The sequence below is a fragment of the Protopterus annectens genome, chromosome 2.part0 (genome assembly GCF_019279795.1).
Source record: "Protopterus annectens isolate FY-2018-M chromosome 2.part0, PAN1.0, whole genome shotgun sequence".
NCBI lineage: Eukaryota > Metazoa > Chordata > Ceratodontiformes > Protopteridae > Protopterus > Protopterus annectens.
Genome location: NC_056728.1, coordinates 1167378447 through 1167400914, shown reverse-complemented (window position 1 = coordinate 1167400914; position 22468 = coordinate 1167378447). Strand labels below are relative to the sequence as shown.

Here is a 22468-nt window from a genome sequence, read left to right as displayed (position 1 = left end):
GTAAAGTGTTCTTGAAAGGGGCTTTGCAGTTGGAACCTCCGTTTAAAGACACTCTAGCTCCTTGGGATCTGACCTTAGATTTCAGCCCTTGGAACTTTCTCACTTTGAACCGGCGGCTGCTTCTCCACTTAGTTTCTTTCATGGAAGATTATTTTTCTGGTGGCCATTACCTCCGCCAGAAGAATTTACAAAATACAAGCACTAGATATTCATCGTGCATACAGCTACAGTCATAACAGATGGGTTCTCCTGCCGTCAGGCAGGTCCTCGGTCGGCCAAATTCCAAAGTCTAGGTCCGGCGTCGGTTGTCGTCACTTCTTCCCTGACGTCAGTGCGACAGGGGTATAAAGGAACCAGCCAACACCATTTTCTTCAGTCTTTCTTGCCGCGCGGTGCCCGAAGCAGAAGCAGTTCGCAAGTGCCGGTCAGCCAGCTCCTGAAATTATGAAAATTTTGAAACCAAAGTCTTCTTGAAAGCTAAGTACCCCGTTGGGGAAACTTTTCTTGCCTCAGACCGATGTCAGACAAAGTTAATAATTGTATTTCATGTGGGAAGCAAATACCGCATAAGGATTTCCATTCCCTCTGTATACCTTGTTTAGGCCCAGACCACGACATCTCGGTCTGTCGCTTTTGTGCTACATTCAACAAACACACCATTAAGTGTCGGGCGGAGTTCACCCAGCATTATTTTGGAAAAACATTTAACTATATTATGTCGTCGGATACTCCGACTCCAGTTTTGTCTAAAAAACGCAAAGATAAGGACCGACACACGAGGTCCGCGGCCTCTACCGACACCATGCCAAAGCCGACTACACGTGGTCCGGTTCTCAGCGAGGTGCCTACGCAGCCCCTGACTACCGACGACACTTCATTGGCGGTGTCTCCTGTGCCCGAGGTCGCAGGCTCCTCGGCCCACACCCCGACTACAGATACCGAAGCCACTCTTGGCGTTGAACCTCAAAATGTGGACAGGTCTACCTCCACTCAAGGTGTCTTCAGACCTTCCTCTTCTTTCTCCATCAAGGCTTTCACTAAGTCTAAAGCAGCCATGCAGTCTAAGAGACAAGCTACGCAGGGCCCATCTCCAGGCCCCATGCCTAAAAAACAGATGCTTAAAATGGCTGAGGATTTAATTACTCTTATCAGGGGTTCTCAACCCCCACTGGACAAAAGGCCCAGAGTGGAGGAAGAATCCCCCTCCTCTGATCAGGGCTCCATTATTTCAGAGCGCTCTGATGATCAGGAACATTCTTACTCCCCTTTTGAAGACTCTAATGCGGAGGAGTCCATTTCTTCTGTACCCCCCCCCCCCCAGAGGATTACTCATTTGGGGAAACTTTGCATACCTTAAGGGAACACTTTCACTGGGAAGGCCAAGATTATTCAGATTCCAAGAAAAGACTTGGGGAATTTCTCTTACTACCTCAGCACAGGCCTCTGGCTATACCTCCTGTCTTGGACATCCTAGATGATGTTTACTCGGAGGCCTGCCTTAACCCGGACTCTCTGCCTCCAGCCCCACTTAAGCCTGACCGGTACTACAGGATTCCTGACTCACACCAATTTCTATGCAAAAGCCATGCTGCTGACCCAGAAACCATCTCACAGGGCCCCAAGGGAATTAAGGCCTCCACTGCTAAAAATCCATTACCTTCCGAGAGAGATTCCCGATCCTTAGAAAGGTGGGGAAAAAAGGTATATATCTCGGCTACCTTAACCATGAGAGCCTTAAACTGTCAGTTCCATATGCTAAAATACCAACAGTTTTTGTTATCACAATTGAAAAGTAAAATGTCACAACCTGAACAACCAGACTTGAAGGAGTTGCAGGATTTGATGCATAGTGTAGAACAAGTGGATAAGCATACCTTACAATGTGGTTTTGATGCTCTAGAGGCCTCATGTAGGGCTGCTGTTACAGGATCAGTCATACGTAGACATGCCTGGCTCAAGGAACAAACCTTGCCTGATCATGTCAAAGCTAAATTACTAGATGCCCCTCTTCAAAAGGATGTATTATTTGGTGCTAATGCTGAAGAGGTATTAAGGAAAATGGAGGAAAAGGCTAAATCAATGCAAACTGTGAAATATTTTCTACAGGTACAAACCCTCACATTTCAGTAGAAATTGGCCTTCCAAAAATTGGTCCTTTCCAGCCACGGACAGACCCCAAAGAGGCAGATACAGGCGCCCGAGGGGCAGAGGACAATCCCAAGGATCGTTTAGAGGCAGACGATGGCAAGCGCCTACACAAAGAGGTGGTGAGGATAACTCGCAATCATTCAGAAAGCAAGCCCAATGACTTTCCCCTTTGCATGCCAAGCAAGACTCAAACGGCAGCCCCCCTTAGGAGGAAAGCTGGCATTATTTTCAAAAAATTGGCATATTGTCACAAAAGACAAATGGATCCTGGACATTATAAACAGAGGCTACAGATTCCATTTTCACACCCTTCCAAAAATGAGAGGCATGCCAAACCTGCCACACAATCAAAGGGCAGAGGCACAAAGGCAAATTACAGATCTCATAGACATGAAAGCTATTCAAGAGGTACCTACGCACGAACAAGGTCAAGGTTTTTATTCCAGGCTATTCCTGGTACCAAGGAAGGGAAAAGATTGGAGACCTATTTTGGACCTATCCATCCTAAACACATTTCTACTCGTACCAAAATTCAAGATGCTCACTCTACAGCAACTTCTTCCCATGCTGGGCAAGGAGTCTTGGCTGGTAACATTGGACCTCAAGGAGGCATACCTGCATGTCCCAATCAGACAAAATTGCAGAAGATACCTCAGATTTCTTGCAGGTTCAACCCATTATCAATTCTCTGCATTGCCCTTTGGCTTATCTACTGCGCCCAGAGTATTCACGAAATGCCTGGCATCAGTAATTGCCTACTGCAGACTTCAAGGGATACAAATATACCCCTATTTGGACGACTGCCTGATCCAAGCGGACAGTAAGCGCATTCTTCTGAAACATCTGGCTTATGTAATAATGTTGTTGAACTCTCTGGGATACACAGACAACAAAAAGAAATCAAGGCTAATACCCTCTCGGAAGATAATTTTCCAGGGTGCCAACTTGGACACAAACACCCAGATGGCCTACCTCACGCCAGAGAAGCAGGGGCAACTAACTCAATACTTCAGAGCACTAGCAAATTGCCCCAGGCTGACTGCAAAGAAAATCCTGCAGGCTCTGGGATTTATGGCATCTTGCATCTTACTAATCCCATGTGCAAAGCTGCATATGAGGAAACTTCAATGGTACCTGAAAAACATATGGCCTCAACACAGCCACAGTTTGGAAACAATAATACCACTAATTCCATGTCTACAAAAGGAATTTCTGTGGTGGGCTCAAGCATGCCAAACAAACACAGGTCTTCCATTCAGCAAGCCTCAAGCAAATCAAGTCATCACAACAAACGCCTCGGACTACGCATGGGGGGCGCACATGACAGATCGGTGCATTCAGGGCAAATGGTCCCAAAAAGAAAAGCACCTTCACATCAATCAAAAGGAAATGCTAGCAGTAATAAATGCTATTATAGCTTTCAAGGACCTTCTGCAACCAGGTCAACTATTGATAAGAACGGACAACACCACAGTTATGTGGTACATAAACAAGGAGGAACACATTCATACCCCCTATGTAGACTGGCCATGTCACTTTGGAACATGGCCATGGGCTTACAAATCAAACTACAAGCGCAGTACTTGCCAGGCAAGGAAAACACGCTGGCAGACAACCTAAGCAGAAATATGACAGATCCACACGAATGGAAGTTGCATCCAAAAGTTTTTACAGAAATAATCCAAGCATGAGGAAGGCCAGACATAGATCTCTCTGCCTCCCACAAAAATCACCAATTGACAAAATTCTGCTCAAGGATTTTCCATCCAAAGGCCTGGAGAGTGGACGCTCTCTCTTTCAGTTGGACATCAATGACAGTTTATGCCTTCCCACCTCTTCCTCTGCTGCCCAAAGTTCTATTGAAAACCAGAGCAGACAGACCAAAGATGATTCTCATTGCTCCGGACTGGCCAAGACAACACTGGTACCCACTCCTGAGGAGCCTGACACATTCCCCACCATGGACCCTGCCTCTAATGCCTCTTCTTCTGACTCAGCACAGCTTCAAAACTCGTCACAGCCAGCTAAAAACACTCAATCTAGCCGCATGGAAGATTCCTTAGCATCACAACAGACCCTACTCTCCAAGGAGGTGCAGGATGTCATTTTGGAGGCCAGAAGGCCGTCAACTAGAAAAGCTTACTCCGCAAAATGGAAACGGTTTTGTGTCTGGAATGAGAAAAAGGGCCAGGATCCTGGAAAACTGAATTTACCTTAAATACTACGGTATCTAGCTGAGCTGCTAAGCAGTGGACTTTCATTCTCCTCCATCAAAATCCATGCCTCAGCCATTTCTGCAGAATACAACACTGATCCACCCTTATTCTCTCACCCCCTCTTAAGACAGTTCCTCAGAGGAGCTAAGAATCTAAGACCCCCAAGGAAACAACCATTACCTGCTTGGAATCTCAATTTCATTCTGGAAAAACTGACCTTGCCTCCCTTTGAGCCAGCTGCATCATCAGATTTGCAATATTTGTCCTGGAAAACAGCTTTCCTTCTGGCTATTACCTCAGCTCGTAGAGTTTCAGAACTACAAGCTCTCATGGCTGTGCAGCCTTTTATCATCTTCCATCAGGACAGAGTTTCCTTACGAACCAATCCGTCCTTTATGCCTAAAGTGGTATCCAGGGTAGCTTTGAATCAGGCCATACACTTACCTACCTTTTATCCTAATCCTCAAAACAAAGGGGAGAGATTACTACATTCCTTGGACATCCACAGACAACTCCGTTATTATCTGGACAGAACAAAGCCTTTCAGAAAATCAGAACAGCTCTTTGTGTCCTATGCTGTAGGAGCTCAAGGAAAGCCAATTTCGAAACAGACAATCTCAAAATGGATAGCCCACTGCATACGCTTTTGCTATTCTTTTCTTGGCAAAACTGTACCTACAGGCATCAGATCTTACTCCACAAGGGTCACAGCTACCTCTGCAGCTTTCCTCAGAGGAGTTCCTACTAAAGATATTTTGGAAGCAGCCACTTGGAGTTCTGTGCATACCTTCTCCAAGCACTACCACCTACCATTATACTCCAAAACTAGAGCAGGCTTTGCCACTGCAGTCTTGCAGGGCATCCTGGCTCCTCCTAGTTCCACCTAGTGCCTACCACCCCTTTCTTAGCTTTGGGATTCTACCCATCTGTTATGACTGCAGCTGTATGCACGATGAACATAGTACAGTTTTGTACTTACCATAAATGTAGCTGTTCGAGTGCTAATACAGCTGCAGTCCAGGTTTCCCTCCCTCCTTCCCCTCTTGGGACAGGCCTATAGGCTAACACATCCTCATACAACCTGATTGGGGTATTCATTTATGGTGTATTTGCTTGCAACTACTGTATTTTGATTATATTGCACTGCTTTATTACACAAATTTATGTATTGCCTTCCTTCTGGGGGCACCTGACATCTGGGGCAAGAAAAACTGAAGAAAATGGTGTTGGCTGGCTCCTTTATGCCCCTGTCGCACTGACGTCAGGGAAGAAGCAACGACAACCGACGCCGGACCTAGACTTTGGAATTCGGCCGATCGAGGACCCGCCTGATGGCAGGAGAACCCATCTGTTATGACTGCAGCTGTATTAGCACTCGAACATCTACATTTATGGTAGGTACAAAACTGTACTTTTCAAAACCCCCATGTTTGATTTTTCATAAGGACAGAGTTTCACTAATTGCCAACCCATCTTTTCTCCCTAAGATGGTCTCAGAAGCTGATATTAATCAAACCATTGACGTGCCCGTTTTTTTTTTCCCAAATTTTTCCAACAAAGGCAAATATTGCTTACATTTGCTGGATGTTCACAGACAGTTGTGTTTCTATTTTAACACACCTAAGAATTTAGAAAATCGGACCAGTTATTTGTCTTTCTCCAGTCCATATCTCAGGAAATCTGTTTCAAAAGTTACCTTATCAAGATGGTTAAGAGACACTATTACTTTCATATGCAATTCAAAGAATCTCAAGTTAGCAGCGCTAGTGAGAGCGCATTCCACTTGGACAATAGCCACGCCTGCTGTTTTCCATTCCAAGGCTTCCATGGATGAAATGTGCACAGCAGCAATCTCTGCTATTCCGCATACCTTTATCACTATTACAGATTGGATCTGGTCTCCAGGGGAAGAGCATCCTTTGGCTCTCTGGTACCCAGGAATATCCTTCCATAAGGCCTCCCAGGACCTAAAGTAGCTGGGGACTCTGTCCCAAATGTCAAGGATAAATGAAGATTGACAACATCATATTAAGAAGCTATGTACTTAAATGTTCCATTTGTGTTGTTGATCTTCATTTATCCTTGGCACCCCACCTTCCTTCCCCCTCCTGCAGACTTCCAGGAGGATTGGACATTTATACTGGTAACTTTATCAGATTTGAGCATAGACATAGCCTCTTAAACTCAATATACATATTATTCAGTCTTTCTGTGTAGCTGCAAACTCGGTTTGAGATAATATGGAGAGGAGTATTGTGGGTAGAGTCTTAGCTCGAGAGATTTTGGCTGGCTCGAGCTATGTAACATCAGAGCCAGTTTCGCGGATTGGAACCGAGTACACAAAGGTCAAAGGATAAATCAAGATCAACAACACAGATGGAAAGCTATGGTAAGTACATAGCTTCTTATTAAAGCCCATGTCAACATTTTGCTACAAGCGGAGAAAGACTGTGGTTAGTACAGCAAAGTTGTCTTCTATGTGTTTGTAGTCCTGGACCAGATTGGAAGTGGTTATTGAGGTTTAAGCGGGAAGTAATAAGTAGGAATTTGGCTGAGAGGGGTGTGTCAGTGTCCTGATGAAGCAGTTTGAATATTGAGAAACTGAGTAAGAGGTCAGCTCTCTATTTAAGTGGCAGACATTTAGCCATGCTGTTCGTACCCTGGGGAGGTTGTTATGAAGCAGCAGTTTGCTGGCTAGAGTTTGGTAGAAAGTGGAGTCGTTCTTGGAGGTATTAACTGTAATAGATGAGCCATATTCCAGTTGGTTAAAAAATGGAGCGATTTTGCGAACCCAGTATAATAGTTTATTTTTGTTCTGGTTTTCTTTAAATGAATTTGGAAGTTATTGGGCCTAGTCACACTTCAAGATATTTTGAGGGCTGAAATAGTTTCAGTAGGGAGGTTATGTTGGTCTTTATTTAATGTATTGAGAAGTTTTGAGAGTTTTATAGGGTGTACCAGAAATTGTGGATATGGTTTTGTTGGAATTAAGCATAAGATTTTTGGTAGAGAGCCAACAGTTCATAGGATAAGATCACAAAAGTTTTACCCTTTTTCCACGGTCAGCACCTATCACCCCTGTCCAAGAGGGACATAGGTGGAACCCCTGGGGTGAACTTGCAGTTACCCATCCAGTCTATATTGTGTTTGAAGAGGGCTGATGAGGTGCTCTGTTTGACATGAAGTGGCAGTCTGTTCCAAAGGTGTGGTAACCTCAAGGAGACAAATCTGTCCCTCCAGCAGGTTTTATTAATGTAACATACCAGGTTAAAGCCATTACAGTGAGTAACGTGTACCATTTGACTTACGGATATGCAGAATTTCCAGTAAAGCAGGGTCCAAAGATTGCCTTATATGCAAGGCAGAGATTACCTCTGAGCAGTCTGTATGAAACAGAATAGTGACAGTGATTTTAGATGGTCCTCATAGGACAGGGGTCCTAATGGAGAGATGAAACGTCAGCAAGCAAAGGAGAGTAGTAGTGCTGAAATTGAATTCATTCTCAAGTCCTGGTGAATACCTTCGCAAGGTAGACCCCATTTTTCACAAAATTTCACCAAGGCGACACTGATATATAGACTGTGTGTATATAGAATAAGAAAGCTGCGGTGGTGCAGCGGTAGCGTTGTTGCCTCACAGCAAGAGGTTCTCCCGTTCGATTCTCGGCTGGAGTGCCTTCTGTGTGCAGTCTGCATGTCCTCCCAGCGGTCGAGTGGCGTTTGAAAGACGTGTGTAGAATGGGCATGCCTTCGTTGAAGGTTGGGCCACGAGCTGGCACCTCGGCACCCCTAAAAAATCTACCGCCAATCATTAGCGGACCGGAGTTCCACTGTGGCAACCCCTAACCAGGAAAAGCAGAAAGAAAAACAACATTTATATAGAATATATCATGGACAGAAGCAAGTCAAAAACAAAAAAAGATAGCTGTGTGCGCAAGACCTAGGATAAAAAAGTGCCCAATCCTGGTAGGCGCACTGGTGCCAGGACTGGAAAAAATGACTGTGTATATCCTCAAAATACGGAAACACTCCTACAATGGGGCCAGGCCAGCTCCAGGGGGAAGATGGCCCCCCTTTTGTAGAAGTTAGCAGTCCACAAAAATTGATTTGTCAAAGAAGAGCCATAAAGACGATAGAGTGGACTATTGAGGATAAGAAAGAAACTATGTATTGTTACTATTATGTAAAAAGCCGCAAATTTCCAAACACAAGATGTATAAAGTGATTAAATGAGAAGTTAGAGGAAAGAAAAATACTTTCGCAAGCAAAACTGTCAAAAGCTTCAAATAAAAAATTGTGTTCATTAATACAACAGATTTTTGAAAAACAGTGTAAAGATCAAGAAACTTTGATACGTTTGGAAAAAGAAGCATCTGAGAAAGTGCGAAAATATAAACAACAAAACCCAGAGATGTTTGAAAAATATAAAAAAGAAATATGGACATGGGAAAGGAAGAGAGATTTGATATGGTGCAATAGTTATGCAAAGGAGAAAGCCAAGTTAAGTAATATAGAAGAAGGAAGTCTCAAAAATATTCAAAGAGAAGTACAGGTAAAAGCATCCAGATATGGAAAATTTCACAATAAAAAAGTAATAGCACAAAGATGTAATGTGGAAAAGATTAGTAAAGCAGAAGTTAAAGAAATAGAAGTTGAAGTTATGGAGTGCCTGCGAAGTGAAGGATTTAATGTCGAAGATGTAACACAGATTACATCACAGCATGCTGGAGTGAGTCCCCAGAATAAGAAAAAGCAAGAAGATCAGGAGACATGTGAAGAAGAAATATGGACAGGGGAAAGGAAATGAGATTTAATATGGTGTAATATTTATGCAAAGGAGAAAGTAAAACTAATCAATACAAAAAGAGCAGCACCAAAGATATTTGAAGAGAAATGCAGGCAAACTAATCTGGATATGGAAAACTTTACAGTACAAAAAATAAGGAGATTAAGAGGAAAAGTAGAAAAAGAAATTAGTATTGGACAAGTCAAAGAAATAGAAATTGAGGCTATGGAGCAGCTGCAAAGAGAAGGATTTAGTGTAGAAAATCAAATGGAGAAAGCACCATAACAGGATAGAGCAATGGATATCCAAATTAAAGGGAAACCAGTGGAACCGGAAGCAATTGGTCAGGTGCCATATCCAGATATTTTGGAGCTTTCCACAGGAAACCAGTATAAATGTTCACTTGAAGCTAGACAGTAACGGAAGGAACAGGGAACTGTGGAAACTCTGATAGTCAATGTTGAGGAGTGATAGGCCATTGAGCTCCCATATAATAGAGCAACGGACAGCACAGGATGAAGTTGAAGAGAATGTGCCACAGGAAGATGCTATAGAATTTTCTATAGAATGCCCGCAGGAAACAGAAAATAAGGGATGTGCCCTCATTTTGGAAGAAAATTAGTTAAGAGAAGAGTTGCTTGATTTAATAGACATAGGTATATCAAGATCAATGAAAGAAATAGACTGCAGAATGTTAATAAAACCCCAAAAGTCAGAAGTTTGATAAAACAAACGCAAGAATTAGGACTGTCCATAGAGGTCCATGCAATATAACAGAAGTAGACAGAATATATTACTGTGCTGCTGAATTAATAACTGATAAAGTAAGGGGCGAAAGTGAATACCATCATGGAAACCTTGAATTGAGAAGTCTGTAAATCAGCTAAGACAAGAAGTGTCACTGTTAGAAGATGATAGAAGAGGGAACAGATCAACAAAAATACTAAGAAAGCTAGATTTGATAAAAGCAATGCGCAGTATTAGAAAAGACCAGGATCTGTCATGTACTATCACAAATAAACCAAAAATTTCAGCACAGGTGGAAAGATTTAGAAGATACAAAGATAATTATAAAGGAAAAGTCCAAAATAAGCAATTTACTGATGATCCAAAAATGGGCAGTCGTGGTGGTGCAGCGGTTAGCATTGCCGCCTCACAGCAAGAGGTTCCACTGTGGCCACCCCCTAACCAGGAAAAGCTGAAAGAACAATAAGAAGATTGATGATCCAAAAACATTTTATACAGAATTGGGAAATATGGTAAAAGGAATTGAAAGACCACCAAAAAAAGAAGAAATAGATACATTTTGGAGAAGTATCTATGAAGATCCTGTGGAACATAAGAAAGATGCTAAATGGATAGATGAAGTAAAAGAGAATAAGAGGGTTAAAGTTACAGTATATGAAATAGAATGAGGTAACAGCCAGAGAGATTGAAACAAAGTTAAGAAAAGCCTCTAATTGAAAACCCCCAGGCCCAGATGCAGTACCTAACTTTTGGCTGAAAGTATTAACATCTTTGCACAAGGATTTAGCCATGGGTAAGAATTATTTACATGCACACACCGAACAGACACCGCACTGGTTAACAACTGGAAAAACAATGCTCTTAAGGGTGAACCTGTAAGCTACCCTAAAAATTATAGAACAATAACTTGTCTTCCAACAACTTATAAATTATAGATGGGAATTGATGGGAACAGAGTTTATAGTCATTTAGAAGAAAACTCAATTATGGCAGTAGAACAAAAGGGCAATAAAAGAAAGTAATATGGAACAAGGGATCATTTGTTAAATAAAGTTATAGTGGAGAACTGTAAAAAGGGGAAGAATCTAAGTATGGCATGGATTGACTACAAAAAAATCATTTGATAGTATCCCACATTCATGGATAAGAGTGCTTAAAATGTGTAAGATACACCCTACACTGACATTACAGTAACCATGGAACAATGGCAGACCACTTTGCAATTAAGCCATGATAAAGGACAGATTATTATCCCAGGGATAAAAATTCAAAGGGGGATATTCCAGGGTGACTCTGTCACCATTGCTTTTTTGCCTTGCCATGAATCCATTAAGATGTTTACTTAACAGCGCAGGCCATGGCTACAATTTGGCTCCTAGAAAACAACAAAGTCTAATGACTTCTCATCTTTTCTTTGTCGATTATTTAAAACTGTATAGCTCATCAGGTGAGGAATTGAAAGCACAGCTGCAGGTTGTCAAACCTTTTTCAGTTAAGATTGGAAGTGTCATTTGTTCTTGATAAATGTGCGAAAGCAACCTTTAAAAAAGGAAAACAGCAGCACCAGGAACACATCAGTTTGGGACAAGAATGTGGTATAAAAGAACTTGAACAAGAGGGAGTGTATAAATACTTGGGAATTGATGAAGGATCAGCAATAAAACACGAACAAATGCGAATAAAACTCAGTAAGGAATACTTTAGATGACTTAAATTAATCCTGAAAACAACATTGACATCTAGGAACGAGATCCAAGCTATAAATCAATTTGCTCTTCCTGTCCTAGAGTGAGTGACTGGCCCCAAAAAGTGTTGGATAGATTGGATATTAAAGCAAGAAGGATGCTTCATGCTCACCAAATGATTTATAAAAATCAGTGTATATCAAGATTATGTATTCCCCGTTCCGAAGGAGGGATGGGCCTCCTTGAAATTGATTACATGTATAGATCTGCAGTCCACACATGTCTACTGACCTCACAAGATCCAGATGTAGTGAAAGCTTTGAAGCATGAGGATAATAAATCTAAGATGATGTCTTTGCTTAATCTAGCAGAAGCATATTGACATCAAGCAGGAATGGAAATCAAACCACAAGTGGATAAAAATCGGGCAGCAATTGAATGTGCCAAAAACAAAAGAAAGAATATAAGGTGAAGGACTAGATGAGAAGGCAAGAAATGTGGAAAAAAACATAAATATCAAGAACGACCGTAGGAATGGTTAAGGAGAGGTGAATTCAAACCAAGAAATGAAAGGTTAATATTGGCATCCCAAAATAGTGGGTTACGTAACGTACATGCTGGTTTACAAAGTCCATTGAACATGTAGAGAAACAGACAAATGTAGGTTTTATGGAACTGAATTGGAAACAGTTACACACCTTGTAGCTGGTTGCGATACACCAATGGCAGATGGACTGCATACTGAAAGGCATAATAATGTGGCGAGACTGTTGCACTGGAGGTTGTGCAAACATTTATGGTATCGAATTAGCTGAAAAACACTGGAAACCTGAGCCACAAAGCATCATAGAAAATGATGAGGTTTATATCACATGGGATCACCCGTTACCAACAGTTCAAAAGATAGATGCTGGAAAACTGGATATAGTGGTCCAAGAAAAGAAGACAAAAGTTACACTGATCATTGAAATTGCCACACCCATTGGCTACAGTGTCTTGCATACAGAGAGAGACAAAATCATAAAATACCAGGATCTGCAGGCAGAAACTTGAGCTATGTGGAAGAAAGATACCCAGATAGTTCCAATAGTAGTAGGAGCAATGGAGTCTTATAAAATCATATTTAGGTGTGTTTACCAATCCATGTAACCCCATATGAATTGCAGAGGGAGTCATTACTGGGCACATTATGGGTGCTGCGAAGAGCACTATTGGCTGACATCAAAGAGTGACACAATACTAATTTCATGAACTTTAATCGTACTCTGACTTAGGAATGGGGTCCATTCCTGTCATGGTATTAGAAACCCAAAAGACTTGGAGAAATTAAAAAGAAACAGATGTTGAAGACCTTAAATTTTCCTTGTGAGGAACCTTTGTGGTCTCTTCAATTGCTGCAGGTGCTTGGAAAGGTACATACCAAAAGGGACATTGTACTCAATTATTGGCCTGATGAGGGAAGAGTGCAGGGAGGTTATAACTTCTTTTTTCTGGATGCAATGCCCTGCCTTATGAGATGAGCAATGTAGAATGCCCTTCTTACCACTGTGGAGACATGGTGATCAAAGGTAAGGTTGCTGTGAACCTGTGTGCTCAGGTCTCTCACCACTGAGTGCGTACTTTGGGTGGTGGTGTTGATGTGGTAGTTAGCAGGAACATCACTCTTACTGAAAGGGATAATACATTTTTTTGTATTGAGTTTAATACCATGACTTTGGCACCAGTCATTTATGCGTGTAGGTAATCTTAGAGTTGACTTATTAGAGAGACTGTGTACTGGACCTAAAGATGATCATGTCATCTGCGTACATGATGATTGGAAGATGTGGAGGGTCAAATGGAAGTTTACTGAAAATTTGGTAAAGTGCGGCTAATACCTTACTTGGGTAAGTAGGAGAAAATAGTGGACTCGTTTGTGGGTCAAACACCTGTTAGCTTGATGAAGAGAGCTCCTGTGGGGTTACCCTATACTTGTTAAGCAGGATTTCATGAGAATTTCATCAGTGAGGATCTAAAGAGCAGTCCAAAGTGCTCCTTCCAGACCGAAAGCTATGCTGTTTGTGGGAGAGGAGGTTAGTATTACTGCAACTCCTGAGAGAGTTGATGGTATGACCTTTTCTTGCAGTTTGCCTAGGGTTGGTAAAACTGAGTCCCACAGAAGTAAGAAATAGGAAGCCACAAAAATAGGGTTTGTTCTGGTGTGAAAAGTGCAGAACTTATCAGTGAAACATCAAATACATAACATGTCAGTAGCAGAAATGAAAACATTGGAAACTGTTTCTCAAAAACATTTATAAAAAAAAAAAAAGAAAAAAAAAGTGTCCGTGTGTTACTACTATTAGATGCGTGCTGATTAAGCACCAAAAAAGATCTTGAGTTGCTGATGCCAGTTTGACTGAAAGCCTGTGGTTACAGCCACTACTGGTTAATGAAGATGGATCTTTTCATCCCAGGTGTGGTGCAGTTACTAGGTATGCACTCGTATTAAAAAACATTACGTGCAGAAAGATGGTACACATGCCTAGTCCCCTCACCCCAGGGCATGTGAACTTTTACAAAAAAATCTATAAACTGAGAACGAGAGCAAACAATACCTCATCTGCTGACTCGTCTCTCCTCAGGGGTAGGTATGGTGGCAGCAGGTGTCCAGTACACACCTTTTCCATGGTTGAATTCCCAGTGGAAACCAGATAATTCCACAGGAGCAATGATTTCAGCAGTGACAAGGTGGCCCTGTAAGGTCGTCATTTGCAGAAGCGAGTGCCGTTAAGTCGTTAAAGCTCATTGCATCCCAAACCCTGGTTGTATTACTAAGCATGCACTGTGGGGTTGTAGTCATATAAAGAAAAATGCCTGATAGCTGCCTAATGATTGCCACTTTTGGCCATCTTTGCCTCAGTAAAGGGCAATGAATGGGCTGGTTGGCAGAAAGGGGAGCTGATGGTTAGCAGACACCACTGGAGAAAACTTCAGTCAGTCATGTAATCAATACATAAATAAAACAGGGAGCAGTTTCTTGTCTGCTTGTTTAACAACTTCATGTTAGAATTAAGCTGATAAACAGCTGAAAGCAAATATATGTCTACAGATCTGCTAGATGTGTCAGATGCAATGCCTTTTTATCAAATGTCACATTTTTGTTCTTTTCCCACATTGGGCATTAAGTTAGCTCTAAGGGTTTTCTTCTGGGGTCACAAGGTACAAAACATCCACTGTAAGCTGGAGGGTATCTGTACAGCAGGCACAGCAATTAGTCTGCTTGGATATGAGAATTGTGCAGCATGAAGGTACAGACTTTAGCATGTCAGATGGAAAGGCCAGCTGGAACATTTTAAACAAGCTTACAGAAGCAGATTCTTGTCTGCTCTTGTCTGCTAATCTCCTGTTAGGGCATTAAGCTAACATGGTAATTAAAGAAAATGAAATGAATATCAGGATATAAACATTTGCAAAGTAAAGAGGAATGTGGGTGTATCTGTGTAATAGGCAGAGGAATTTAGATTAAACAGCTGTACATTTTTCAGTGGTGGAAAACAAAATGTCTGTAGAACAGAGAAATGGGGCTATGAAACAGGCTGAAATAATAAAGCCGTAACTGTTTGATCACTAAGTAAAGCAGAGACCTTTTAGTAAGGGAGTATAACTCATGAGACAGGCAGAGACAGTTTGCATGAGTTAATGTCTTAGCAACTAGATGGTAGTACTGAAGGAATTCAGTAAAAAGAGAAGTGACACCAGTAAAACAGTGACAAGCTGAAAGTAGTTACATAGGCAGAAAGCAGGCATCTGTCTCATTATCTTTGGCACTGAATCATCCCATCATCACCTTCAGTTGAGCAATGGTGATATTCTGTTAAAGGGATATGATCTGTGGTGGCAAAGCAGATTATTTAACAATGAGAGTGGTTAACAGAGGTCATCTTGCGAGTTAGGTAAGAAATACAGTAACTTAAGGAATGACGACTATTGTGGTGTTAAGTCTGGGGAAAAGCTGTTGCCAGAATGGTAAAACTGTATTATGGATGATGAAGTCTTAGCTGAAGAGAACTAGTAGTTTCATTTAAAGGTACTTCTTTTGTAGTAGCTGTTGGAAAGTTGAGTTGGCTTTAAAGGTAATTCTCGGTGATAGCTGAAAGGGGACTAGCTGCGTTGAGGGATTGGCTGTGTGTCTTTGTATCACAGAACTCTTAGCAATGATGGGAATATTTTGGATGACTGAGTTGATGGCAGACCATGAAAGGGAGACAGATTAGTTGTCCCAAAAATCAGACTGATGAGGGCTTGCTGTTTTAAGGTGAGGTGGTATAAAATTTGCTGGATGCAGTATGTTGGAGATGTGGCTAGCAAATGGGAAAGATCTGGGGTATGAGAAGGGAGGGGTCTTTTGGAGAAAAAGGATAAAAGTATTAAATAAGGACTCCTCTACAGAAGCATGTGGATATGGGCAGATACTTTAAGTATATGTCAGGAGGTGTGAGGGAAAGGGAGGTTCAAACTGGATGGGAATGATGCAGAACAACGAGGGTAAGGGGTAAAGACATATGAGGGACTGAGGATGAAAGTAGGATTCACAGGGAGGGTAGCTTATCAGGCTTTCTGACTAAAAGTAAGTAGAAGAGGTACCAAAAACAAAACCAAGTCAAAGCTCCCTCCACTAGTGCAGAAACAGGGTGTAGCAGAAAGCAGTTGGGCAAAAAGTGAAGAAGGGGTGGCCTAATGGTTAAGGTGTTTGCCTTACAAACCCAAGGTGCAGGGTTTGAGTCACAAGGGATAATTGGCTAGGCTTAAAATGGCTCGCAAGGGCAGTTAGCTTAGTACCAATCTATGAACCTATGAACCTATGAATTTGACAGAGAAAGAGGCTAAAATTAAAGTAGATTGGCGAGCTGAGGGAATCTCTTTTACAAAGGTTTCTGGTAGCTTTGGATTGAAGGCTGATATCCAAAATGGTACTTAAGCTGACTGGCCAGTTGATATTCTGTACTAATCTGGGAAACACTCGGGGAAAGAATTTCAATCAGCAGTGTTAACTTGCATCTTTTGTATCAGGTTTAACAGGTAGACCTTTTTCAAAATAAATATTATCTAGCTGGCTCGTAAACTGCATCACCTTTTTATTATGGAAGAAAAGGCCATTTAAGGTGACTGGATGTGGATTGCAACAACCTTAGTAGAGTGCGTTAACACTGCATCGTTTCTGATTAACTGTAAGGCTGCCACATAGACTGTGGTGCACAGTTTTTCCTAAACATTGCTTGGTAGGCATTCAGGGAGCAGGGCAGATTTTGGTACTGTTGTTTTGTATGGTGTGTTACGATCTCATCCCCATGGAAGATGGGCATAGTATTCATACACTTCCCACAAATAAGGAACTAGACTTCAGCAGTGACTCTGATGAAGGTAGTACAGGTGTATTACTTGACTTACTGTAACTGCAGGTACTCATGCAAAGCCATTACTATTATATATACTCTTGCCATCCAACACATTTTTATGAGACTTTTTCCCTCTGCCCAAAGAGGGCAAAAGACTTGTGGAGGTAAGAAATTTAGCACATCATGTAAGGCTAGTAAATGTGTGTATTTTACAAAGCTTTCCCATTGGTGTTCTCCAAGAATGTCTTGATGTCCCCCTCCAGAAGCTCTGGGGATAAGTGGGATCTACCTTCTCAATCCCCAAAGGCTTCAGTGTTTGGGGACTGAAAACCTTTATTCTTTGCCCCTGTGATGGAGCACATCTGGTGGCCATCTATATAGATAAGAACTGCAAGTGGCTTAGGCTTAGGGTTGTTTTCTTCTAGTCTACGAGTCAGCAAGTGTCCTGGACCAGGGGAGGAGGACCAGCTCCTTGATAGGGATGTTAAAGTGCTCTAGAAGTCAGACATGGAAGGTGGATGCCTGCCTACAAGCTAATTCACATGAAATTTTACTGCAGCAGCTATCCAGCTGTAATGTATACTTGCATAACTGTAAGGGTTTTACACCTCAGCCTAAAAGGGGATGAAAGTTTGCAGAGCATTATTGGCCTTTCTGACAATTAGTTTCCTCTTGAAATATCTTCAGGTTGCTATAGTGAAAACTTCAGTAATGTGGCACATCAACAAATAGGATTCCATGTCAAGTTCATGTTCTGGCAGAAATCATTGCTGATGTACTGACACAAGACCATATAAAAAGAAAGGGTGGGGGAGTAGCAGTCTTTTTCAGACAAACTCCGATCTCCACTTTACCATTCTACCCACCTCAAGATAGTAACGCAGAGGTACTTATCACCAGACTTCAAATCAACCAAAACAAATCTTTATACATCATCTGCATCTACCTTCCACCAGGTAATAATATCAGTACTATAGAATATATACTAAGCTGGGTGTCCTTAACTTACCCCCAAGAAACTATTATACTTGGTGATTTTAATACTGATTGGAAAACTATCTATGCTCATAATCCTACCTCCCATATCAACCTTCATGGTTTCAGTCAAACTATCACCTTTACAACCAGAATTAATAAACCAAACAAAAAAGAGCACCCTTGACTGGATACTTATAAACGGACAAAAACAAACTCACAATGTAGGAACTCTACCTGACGATGTCCGTGATCATACCTTAACCTACATCCTTAGGCATAAGAATGATATCACAGTTCCACCCATATACAGAACCATACGCACCAATAAACACTTCAACCCAGTATCATTCCAAAATGACCTAAGTGCCTGTGACTGGAACCTTTTAAAAACCCTACCTCTTGAAGAGGCTGTCGATTATCTAAACACTAAATTCCTAACTATCCTTGACAGGCATGCACCCAAAAGGTCCATCAGAATTAAGGCCAAACCAGCCCCCTGGCTTTCCAAAGTAACAAGACAAAAAATCTTACTTAGGAATAAATCCTGGGCTAAGTGGAGAGCTAACAAAAATATTTCTGATCAACAAATTTTTAAGCAACTAAGAAATAGTACAAAAAAGGGAATACTCTTGGATAAAAAGAACTACTACTACAAACTACAGCAAAATCACCAAAATAACCCCCAGAGGTTCTGGTCTAGTATCAATAAACTCCTTTCCCCAGGGCACTCTCGTACTCCTACCCCACTTCAGGCAGACCCTGATACCCCCCTTCAAGCTGCCAATGCCTTCAACTCCTTCTAAAAATACCATACAAGGACTAGCTAGTCAACTTACTCCAGACAACTCAAGCCTACCCACCACCACACCTAGCACTCTACCAGCATTTTATATGCAACCTATCTCTACCACCCTCATCTACAAACTCATTCAAAAACTTAAGCCATGTACTCCTTCTGCCGAATAGCTACCTTCTGAATACCTCCAAAAAGCAGCCGAAGTAATTTCGTATCCCATATCCATCCTCATAAATAGAACCATTAAAGAAGGAAAAGTTCCAGACATCTGGAAAATCTCCCACATTATCCCCCTTCACAAAGGTGGTAACTCAAATGATTACTCTAACTACCGACCAATAGCTCTTTTATCACCCTTAGCAAAAATCATGGAAAAATGTGTTCACCAGCAACTTTTAAACCATTTAACTCAAAATAACACAATAGCTGAGTGCCAGCATGGTTTTAGGCCAGCACATAGCACCACTACTGCCTTGTTATCCTTTACAGATGTCATAAATAGAAATCGAAACAACAATAACCCCTCATCTGCACTCTTTATTGACCTCTCAAAAGCTTTTGACATGGTAAACCATACCCTTCTTATCAACATTCTTGAATCCTATTCCTTTGACTCTCTGGCTATTAAATGGTTCATGTCCTACCTAACCAATAGACAACAAGCAGTTCTCTGGGAAAATAATATATCATCCCTTCTACCAGTCACCTTTGGAGTCCCTCAAGGGTCCATTCTAGGCCCACTTCTTTTTTACCTTTTTATCAACGACCTCCATGTAGCAATCCCACAAGCCACCTGCATTCAGTATGCAGATGATTCAACATTAATATGCTCAAGAAGTTCCAGATCTGAGCTACAGTCTCTGACTCAAAATGTTTTCAATACAGTTGAAACATGGTTTACAAAACGTTGCCTCCTTCTTAATGCTAAAAAAAACAAGCTCCTTCTCTTTACACCCACTAGCAAGTCCCCCCCTATAGATTTCTCTATCATCTCCAATAATCACACTACCATATACCCCGACTCTACCACCAAATTGTTAGGAATAACTATTGACAATAATCTTACGTTTGATATCCACATAAATAATACCATAAAAACTGTTAACAGAAAAATAGGCTCCTTATATCGAATCAAAAGTTTCCTAACTCAAATAGCCAGGACCAAAATTGCACACTCCCATTTAATTTCAACTCTTCTATATGCCTGTCCCATATACACTAACCTCAAAAAAAAATAATCTTGTCAAACTAGCACATGCCTACAACAGCATCGCCAGATTTGCCACTGGCAATCCCTTTAGAACTCACCACTGTTTAAATCTAATGCAGCTAGGCTGGATTGAACTTGAAAACCATCTGAATATCTCCCAACTAACCATTGCCCATAAGATATTTTATCAACCTAATAGCACTCCTGTACTATCCAATCTCATAGTCCCCTATAAAAATCTAAACTCCCTCCACTCTTCTAGTAAACTTCTAGCTAAAATAACCAAGACTAACAACACAGCTGGTGATTCCCTGTTTTCTAATGCAGTGGGAAAAAACTGGAACCTACTCCCCAACGATCTTACATCACTTACTTCCTTGCCTCTCTTTAAACAAAACCTCAAAAAACACCTTAAAACACACTGGTTATGCCCCTGCAGTAACCCTGACTAACCTTCTGCTTTTTCTACCTTATAACCCTGCTTTTACTAACTTATAACCCTGACTAACCATCTGGTTTTGCTAACTTTTATTTGCGCCTCTTTCTATATATTGCAAACACTTTGCATACTTTTTGAAGCAGAAATTAACTGGTGAACACAATGGAACAAGACTGCTGGACTTTATACTGTTGTTGATCACAAAACACTCATTTTCATTATTTGTCCAGACCCTTTTCTCACTTCACTTTTTTGTGTAATTAATTTAGCACATAATATTTGTAACTTTTATATTAATGTACATGTCATTTTTTATCTCCATTTTTTTATTCACTTCTTCTAGTATCTTTACTTAACTACTTTCATTTACTATGTATCAACTATGATTTGCATCACTTGTATTTTTATTTCAAATTTTATAATCAATTTGTCTACTGCTGGAGCTTTTCTCCCCGGGCCTCTACTGAAAATGGAAATATATCCAGTTAGACTAGCCCGGTTAACAAATGTAAAATAAATAAATAAATGAATTGCACTGTGGAATTGGCCTATTTATTGGAATCTGTGTGTGTCAGTAGTTCATGTCTGTGCAACATGGAACAGGCTGGTATGTTTTCCAAGTAGACAGGTAAGAGTGCTCATAAGTAGAAAATTGAATCAGTTTTCTAGATATTGCACAACTGTGGGGAATGCCATGGGCAAATCTCTTTATAGCATATTGCTGTAATCAGCTGCAATGCTTTCTTACCCTTTCCTGGAAGATGGAAGGTACTGTTGAAAATGAAACAGGACGGCATCAATTTTTTCTTGCCCTTTTTTTTTTTTTACTGTGTCTGTGTGGAATATCAGCTTTCACTTTCTGTGGAGCTGCCATCCAGCCATCTAGGCCTCTTTACATAGCACTCCCTTGCTTGACCCCCCCCCCCCCACCGGTGCTGATGCAGATAATGCCAAAGTGGGTAATTTGATGTTGTTCCATCAGAATTTGTTTGCTTTTATGTATGCAGTAAATGTCATATGCTTTGTTTGGTAGGTAAACCCCTGCCCATTTATTGCACCTACATTACATACTGTAACACTTTCCCAGTGCAGTGTAGCCCCATCTAACTGAATGTTTAAACAGGTATTAGCAGAGTTATTCCCTTCCTCCATTGACTCATCCAGTGAGTGGGCAGCTACCTGATCTTTGGTCATTTTGGTAGTAAAAGGTTTGTTTCTGTGCACCATGCATCTGGACAGAGCAGTGTGGATGTTGATAGCTCTTTGTTGGCCCAAGTAACCAAGGTATGCCCATTGTCATTGTACTATTCACTGTTGTTGTGCTGATCTGTGGGATATCCTGCCTTGTAGGTACCGTTAGCAATATTGCACACGAGAAAATTACAATGCTACTTCAGAAACGGGTGGTCCCAATACTCCCAGACTCTGGAGGCTTCTATCCCCTTCCCTCATTGCATAAAAAAGAGCTATCGTATTGGAAAGGGCAGCCACATCTCTCCATTTGTGCTCGTCTTTTAGACTGGTGCAGTATACCGAGGAACTGACACCTGATTCCTCTGCTTTAGATTGGTAAGCACGAGGATTACTGAAGGCATTGGACACATGAAGACGAAACTCAAATGTGAAAGAAATTATGGCTATTGTACTTACCTGTAAGTGCCTCCAAACAGAATTGAGCACAGGGAACCCTCTAAATATTTGCAGACAATTCTACTGTCATGTATGTGGTGTGTCAACAAACAAAGGGAACTCATTCCTGGATCCTGTGTGGGTTAGCAGTGCAGGCCTGTGAGATTGCACTCAAAGCAAGTATGACTTTCAGGGCATTCTGCATTCCCTCCCAAGAAAACTTAGTGACAGGCTGAGCAGACTGTAGGTAACTCCACACAAATGGATTTCGAGCAAGGAACTTTTTTTTCTAGATCTGACCAACAATTTGCGTGCGTTATTAGTAGACCTTTTTGCTTAATCAGAGAACAGACATGAAAAAGTTTAGTGCAGAATAGCAACTCCAGCAATTTAGAAAGTAGATTCTCCTTGAATTGGAGAAGTGTGTTTCTCTATGCTTTTTCTTTGATATTCTTTATCT

At 41.3% G+C, this 22468-nt stretch overlaps 1 protein-coding gene across 1 annotated transcript in view; it reads left to right on the top strand.

The window, feature by feature from the left end:
* The window catches only part of SMARCAD1 (SWI/SNF-related, matrix-associated actin-dependent regulator of chromatin, subfamily a, containing DEAD/H box 1), a 3333959-nt gene that overhangs the window by 894538 nt on the left and 2416953 nt on the right, over positions 1-22468 (top strand). The window lies entirely within an intron of this gene.